Raw genomic sequence first — 7,045 nt, 5'->3', positions numbered from 1 at the left:
ATTTAATTGTAAGCCACCCTAGCTCTTTAGGGTGAGGACTAATATGCTCATCTTTTTTGATATTGAAAATAAATCTGATGGAAGAATTTACTGCTCGCTGAAGTTTTAAATCATGAAGTTTATGTACAATTAATAAAATAAAACAAAAATCAGAAGACTATATTTATGTATACTGTGTACATTTATCCCACTAGAAGCACTTGTGTATTATCGTGCTATTTTAGCTGCTATATATATTTTTTTTCAACCCCATGAAAAAAAAATTTTAAAAAAATATATGTTGAAATATATAAAAAATATATTTTTAATAACTAACTTATGGCCGATTTTCATATATATTTTATATACTTTAAATATATTTTAGATATATTCAAAATATATCTTCAAATATATAAAAAATACATAGCTAAAAATATATCTAAAATATATTTTGAATATATCTAAATATATTTGAAATTTATAAAATATATATGAAAATCAGCCAAAAGTTAGTTATTAAAAATATATTTACCATAGATATTTTATATATATCTATAAATTTTTTATAGATTTTTAATATACTTTTTATGTATTTCGACATTAAATTATGTATTTTTTTTTATATTTTTTTTTCATGGGGCACATTCTTTATTTTATTAATATTTCATAATTAAATGAGCATTATGAGTCGTGCACTTTTGAATTTTCCAAACTTTTTTTATTTATAATCCACACACACTCAGACAGACAATACAAATACAACCAGTGCCAAAATTAAAACTTGCCGACTTTTTAAAATACCTTTTAAGCTCAACAAAAGCGAAATGAATATTCAATGGTACTTTATTTCGGCAATATGAACATCCTATAGCTTCCTCCTTGTGATAATCATGTACACATAATGGAACATTACTTATACATTAATCCGTATATTTAATTTATGTGGGTATATATAGATGAATTTTGAGTATGCCAAGTAGAAAGTTATTCACAAGCTGAACGGAAACATTATTTTCAACTAAAACAGTTTCAAGGTTTTTTTTACGAGGGCCACTTCCGCACTTAAATTTAGTACACGACTGTTTAAACTTTATTTTTATGCAATTAATTATATATTAAAATTCTCAATTTTGTTAATTAGCTTATCAGTAATAATAATAAGGAATGACTTGAACTTTAGTGTCTTTACTTTCTCGGAAGGACAAGGATTAGATTTAAAATACTTTTAAATATTTAAAGAAGATAACCATCGCAAGAGTTTAGGCATAAGAAAATATTTTCAGAAGTTGGGCAATCGAGAAAATTTGAAAGTAAAATATAAGGATTAAGATAAGCCGGATTAGCTAATTTACAAGAGTGTAAATATGAAGAAAGGGTTTAAAATTGTTTCTATCTAAAGAGGAAGTGACTAGTCGTAGTTTGCGGAAAATATTAGGAATTTTGTTTGAAGAATTTTCTGAACCTGTCCTTCGGATGGTCTATTGTGTTAGTATTACCTAATCTCTTACGTTTACACCGTATGTCCTCGAAAGCGGTTTACAACACTTAACTATGCGACTATCGAGCAAGAGCGTCTATTTAACGATAATCGGAAAGAGGTTGTACATATTATACATTGTTGTTGTTATTGTCGGATTTAATGTATGTCTCTGTAGGCAATGCACGTGTGTGGCAGTGGTTCGGACGTCGCGTGGCATCAAGCATAATAAAATGAAGCATGCAGTCAGTGCAGATAGAAGGCTTGAGGAAAAAATAAAGAGAATTGAAGAAAAATGGTTAAAAAAAGAGCATTTATAATGATAGTAGAACAATCAGGATGTCCCTGAGAGTTTTATTCTCTTCTCTTTTAACTCTAACATGCCAATTAACGATTTTATAGCTCGCTTATACATTACATCACTGTTTTTATGTATTTGCGTGCTTACGAGAAAATATCAAACTATTTATTAAGTACACGGAAAAAAAAATATTGTTAAAATGACTATCCAACGTATCCTCAAATGATGGATTCATTTGTTTCACTTAAGGGGTTATATCCACTTGTAAGTTCGAAAAAATGTGTTTTTTTGTTAATTTTTTCTGGAGAAGCTTTTTATTGAATATATACATAAAATATATGAACATTTAGCAAATTTAACGTATTCTAAGAATTCATATTTTATTAATAAAAACATTGGGTTCCGTCGTTCCTGTAGAAGATCTCCTGAAGGTCCTCCACAAAAAGGTGTCTGGCGGTGAGGAAGATATCTCTGATCCAAATTATCAGAAATTAAAGAAACCAAAAGGACTACTTTTAAGATAGATAAATACAAGTAATGATCGAAGAAATAGTCAAAATTTTGATTTTAGACAAAATGGCGGCTTCCCAACAAAAAAAAATCTTTTTTTGCACGAAAATTTACACTTTAAAGTGACTTAAAAAATCGAAATTTTTATCAGAAACTTTATTCCTTCGATCATTACCTGACAAAAGTATCTAAAAAGATCCTGTGAAAATTTCAAGTCAATCGGTCAAGCGGTTTCGGAGAAATATTCCTCACCGACTTTGAAAACATCGTTTCGAGAAAAACGCATTTAAAGTTTTGGCTATTATTTAAACTACCTTCAAACGCTCGGAGACGTCTTTACAAATACGCTCATTACTCTGAAACTATTTACCGGATTACTTTGAAATTTACAGACAATATTCTCGAATATATATACATTCAAAATGTGCAAAAAAAAATTTCGATTTTTTCAAAATTACAAGTGGATATAACCCCTTAAAAGCATACAGAGAATAGCTCTTGAAAATATATGTAGTTTCGTCAAAACAGGCAACTGTTTCATTAACGTGAGGATCTGTATAGTTGAATTAACTAAATGTAACGATAAAATAATGATATGGATCGTCATTTTGATGATCCGCTGTATAGCTGAATTGGCTATACAGCGTATATCTCTAAGATAAAATGACTATACGGCGTACAGTCAGAATAACGATACGTATGCTTATTCTAACAATATTTTTTTCTCCGTGTAATAAATTGTTATATAATTTTTTTTATTTTCTCGGACTACATTTCTACACAGTAAAAAAATTTTGCGTCAAAAAATTTTGTGTTAAAAATTTTTATGTCTAATATTTAACACTTTTTTGTGTTGACTTAACAGAATAAGTGTTAAGGAGCACAACTAGTGTAAAATTTTCAAAAAATCGATTTTTTTTCATATTTCGATAGGTTCTACTTTTAAAAATAACATATTAAAATTTATAATCGATATCTCAAATAGTTTTTGAGTTACAGCCGTTCGAAAAGTAGCCGCTCGGCAGTACACAGTAAAAAATTTTGCGTCATTGCGTCAAAAAATTTTGTGTTAAAAATTTTTGTGTTAAATATTTAACACTTCTTTGTGTAAATTTAACATTTATTGTGTTAAATTATCACAGAAAAATGTTAAATTATCACAAAAAAGTGTTAAATATTTAACATAAAAATTTTTAAAACAAAATTTTTTGACGCAATGACGCAAAATTTTTTACTGTGTAAGAATAGGATTATTTTATCCTTAAACGCGTTGCTGCAGTGATTACTCGAAGACAAATCGGCTGTTTAATTTTAAAACACAGTAGATGCAAAATTTTTATACCTAATTTTAATATCGCTGCATTTTTTTTATAACTTTTAGACCTTAATTTAAAGTATTTTTTCTTAAAAATATTTATATTGAAATATTTTCTATTCATAAATCAAATTTTTCATCAATTTGGCAGGCAAACTTTTTTTTAATAACAAAAATTTAAAAAAATTTCTAAATGTTAATCACTGTGTTTTGAAATTGGGCAGCCAAAATGATCCGATCACTACCAAATTTTTTCTGTATGTTCTGTATATAGTTATCCATACAATGACCCTCCAGTTTGTTGATCTGATCAAAAATCGAATTTTGGCCGGCCAAAAACGACCAAAATTTTGGGTAAAATTCAACTTTTTTTTTTTAATAACTCCGCCATTTTGTCAATTTTTGATATTTTTTTTCGACCGAGGGTCATTGTACGAACAATATCTTCTAATTGAACGAGAATTTTTTTTTTATGTTTAATTCATGAAGAAGGCCGGAATCACTGTAAATTGCGTGTAACTCGGAAAATATTTAATTTTTTTCTTCACAAATTTTACTTTATATTCTTAAAATATGTATTAATATACCCTTAAAATTTTATAACAATTCATACAGGAGTTTTTTTTATTTTAATTCACAAAAATCACCTTTTTTAAAGCTGTCACACTAATTGTGCCCCTTAAATTTACACCTAAAAGTATTAAATATTTAACACAAAAATTTTTTGACTCAATGACACAAAATTATTTACTGAGTATTTAATTTTTCAGAGATATTTTTTAAGAATAATTTTTTTTTTAAATTACAGTGATTTACGAGCACTACATTGAAAAATTTTTATTTGTTAAAAGGCCATAAAATATTTATTAGTCCATCAGAAATATTTAAGGACATCCTCAACATCCCTTATGTTCGCTAAGAATAAAAATGTTATTCAGAAATAAAATAGAAAAAAAAAATATCTAGTTTAATCTTTATCTCTTGTTTGAAACTTAAAAATTTTTAGAGTTGTAAGAAAAATAAAAAATAAAATATATTTATATTTAAAAAGAAGAGTAGAGGTAGAATAAGTTTGTCACTTAAAGACATTTGCAGCCCCGAATATATTTCTCAGCTTCTTAAACTTGTATTCTATTCCTATTTATGCCAACCAGACGAATATGGAAGTAGTATTATAAAAGTATGTTGAAGGCCAATTTCTAATCCTTGGCTGCTCAAGGATAGAGAAACGACGTCGGTCCTTGGTTAGTCGGTGAAACTACGGGAAAAAAAAATATCTTGGGTAACGCAAGGGTATATAGATGGTGCGAAAAAAATATCAAAAAAAATAAATATGTGCACCTCACTCGGGTTGGCTTGAAAAGGGTTTAAGCTGTACTGTTGGTGATGCAAAAAAAAACTTAATCCCATTTTCGAATAGAAGGTCGGTAAGGTATAAGGTATAAAGTACCTACCTTCGTCTGGGTTATTTTCAGGTGTACAGATAAACTACAAAGTGAGTCTAGAGTATAGAGGTTGTTTTGTATTAAGAATTAAGAGGGAATTCTCGACACAAATAGAACGCAATACAAGGTAGGTAGTAAATTTGGTGCGTAGTTAAGAGAAGAAATGAAAAAAGAAATCGTGATAATCTCTCATTGTCGTCGAGGCTGAGGACAGAGCCGAGGGAAGAACAAAAAATATTATTTTCACGAGCCTCCATAAAGTCATAATGCCGTGTGGCTCCCAAAGAACAGCTTACATTTTATTTGAGACACCGTGACCTCGAGAAATGAAAACTGTGGTATGTCAGTATGTTGGTAGAGAGCAGGAAAAAAAAAGAGGTTTTCCGGTATTCGACGAAGCATCTAAACAGCGGCAAATCATATCCATCGTGTTATTTTGTGGAGCTGGTTAGTTATTCTCTTTTCTCTGAAAAATATAACGTTTTTTTTTTTTGGATAAAACATAATGCTCCTGAATACAGATATGGTTTAATACACATGGATGTATATAAAGCAATCAAAGTACACCGACAATGTTTTTCGACGTTTTACGAGCCTCTGGAGACCTCCTTAAGGATAACTTCCGTAACACTGTGTTATATAGTAATAAATCTAAAAACCAGATTTTACTTCACTGTTCCACTTGTTTTTTTTTTTGTAATTTTATTTTTAAATTTTACTCTGGCTCTACACTGAGAGACAATTTTATTTAATAGTTATAAAAAAGTTTATTTGGACTTGAAAAAAAAAACTTAGTTAATATTAGTAAAATTATATTTTATATAAATAAAATTTTATTAGTATTTAATAAAATTTTATTAAATACTAATATGTGTTTATTAAAATAACCACGAGCGTCGCTTTCGTTAGCTGTCATTAATTCGCGTAGTTTGTACTTGTTCCAAAAATTTGACGGTGAGCAAATAATCTCAAAAAAAAAATTAATATTGATCAATTTAATTCATTGAGATATATATAAACATATAAAAGTTAAATGTGCTTAATTACAATACATAATTCATGTTTCATAACATAACATAAATTTGTATTAATTATAATTTAGTCAAATATATTTTTACAGTAATATCTTTTGATAAATGATATTAAGATTTTTTAACGAGACATTCTAACCTAACCTATTTGTTTACTTCCGACTTTTATGTTGTCTTTATAACAGACGACGTCTTTTACATACTAAGAAAAATTTATTAGTATTTAATAAAACATATATTAGTATTTAAGAAAATTTTTATTAGTATTTAAGGAAATTTTATTAATATTTGATAAATTTTTATTTGGGATTAGCCAAATAAACGTTTTATTAAATAGTAATAAAATTTCATTACTATTAAATATAATTGTCTCTCAGTGTAATTTATGGCGGGTAAAAGAATTTTTTTGTGGAAAAATGTCTTAATTACAGCTTTTGCTGTTAATAAAAAAAATATTTATTCCCAAGCAATAAATAACGTTTTCATGGATAAAAATTAACAAGTAATTATTTTAATTATAAATCTACGGTAAAACTTAAATAATTGTTTTTTCCGATTAATTTTAAAAGATTGATTCATTATTTGATTGTTTTATGTAAATAAAACCAATAAATTATCGGGAATTCAGTAATTATAATATACATTTAATTATAATTGTTTTAATTACCTCCGAGCGGTATAATGTTACAGCTGACATACTAGAAAAAAAAATGCAGTTTAAAATAAAAAATGTAATGCTGTTAATGGATAGAGAAGATGAATTGCAAATTCAAGAATGCTTCCTCTTGATCTTTGCATCTGCATTTAATTTTATTGAGTCGATTACATAAGCATTACTACTCTTCTTAACATCTAATCCCCACTTAAATTTCTCTTAACAACTGTACTGTACATGTTGAGATAAACACACTATTCTAATACTAAACTGTTATTAATTCTATTCGTTTTTCTTCTATTCACGGCTTCTATATCTTACCAGCTAAGCGT

The sequence above is a fragment of the Cotesia glomerata genome, linkage group LG1 (assembly GCF_020080835.1).
Source record: "Cotesia glomerata isolate CgM1 linkage group LG1, MPM_Cglom_v2.3, whole genome shotgun sequence".
NCBI classification, from domain to species: domain Eukaryota; kingdom Metazoa; phylum Arthropoda; class Insecta; order Hymenoptera; family Braconidae; genus Cotesia; species Cotesia glomerata.
This window is presented reverse-complemented; position numbering follows the sequence as displayed.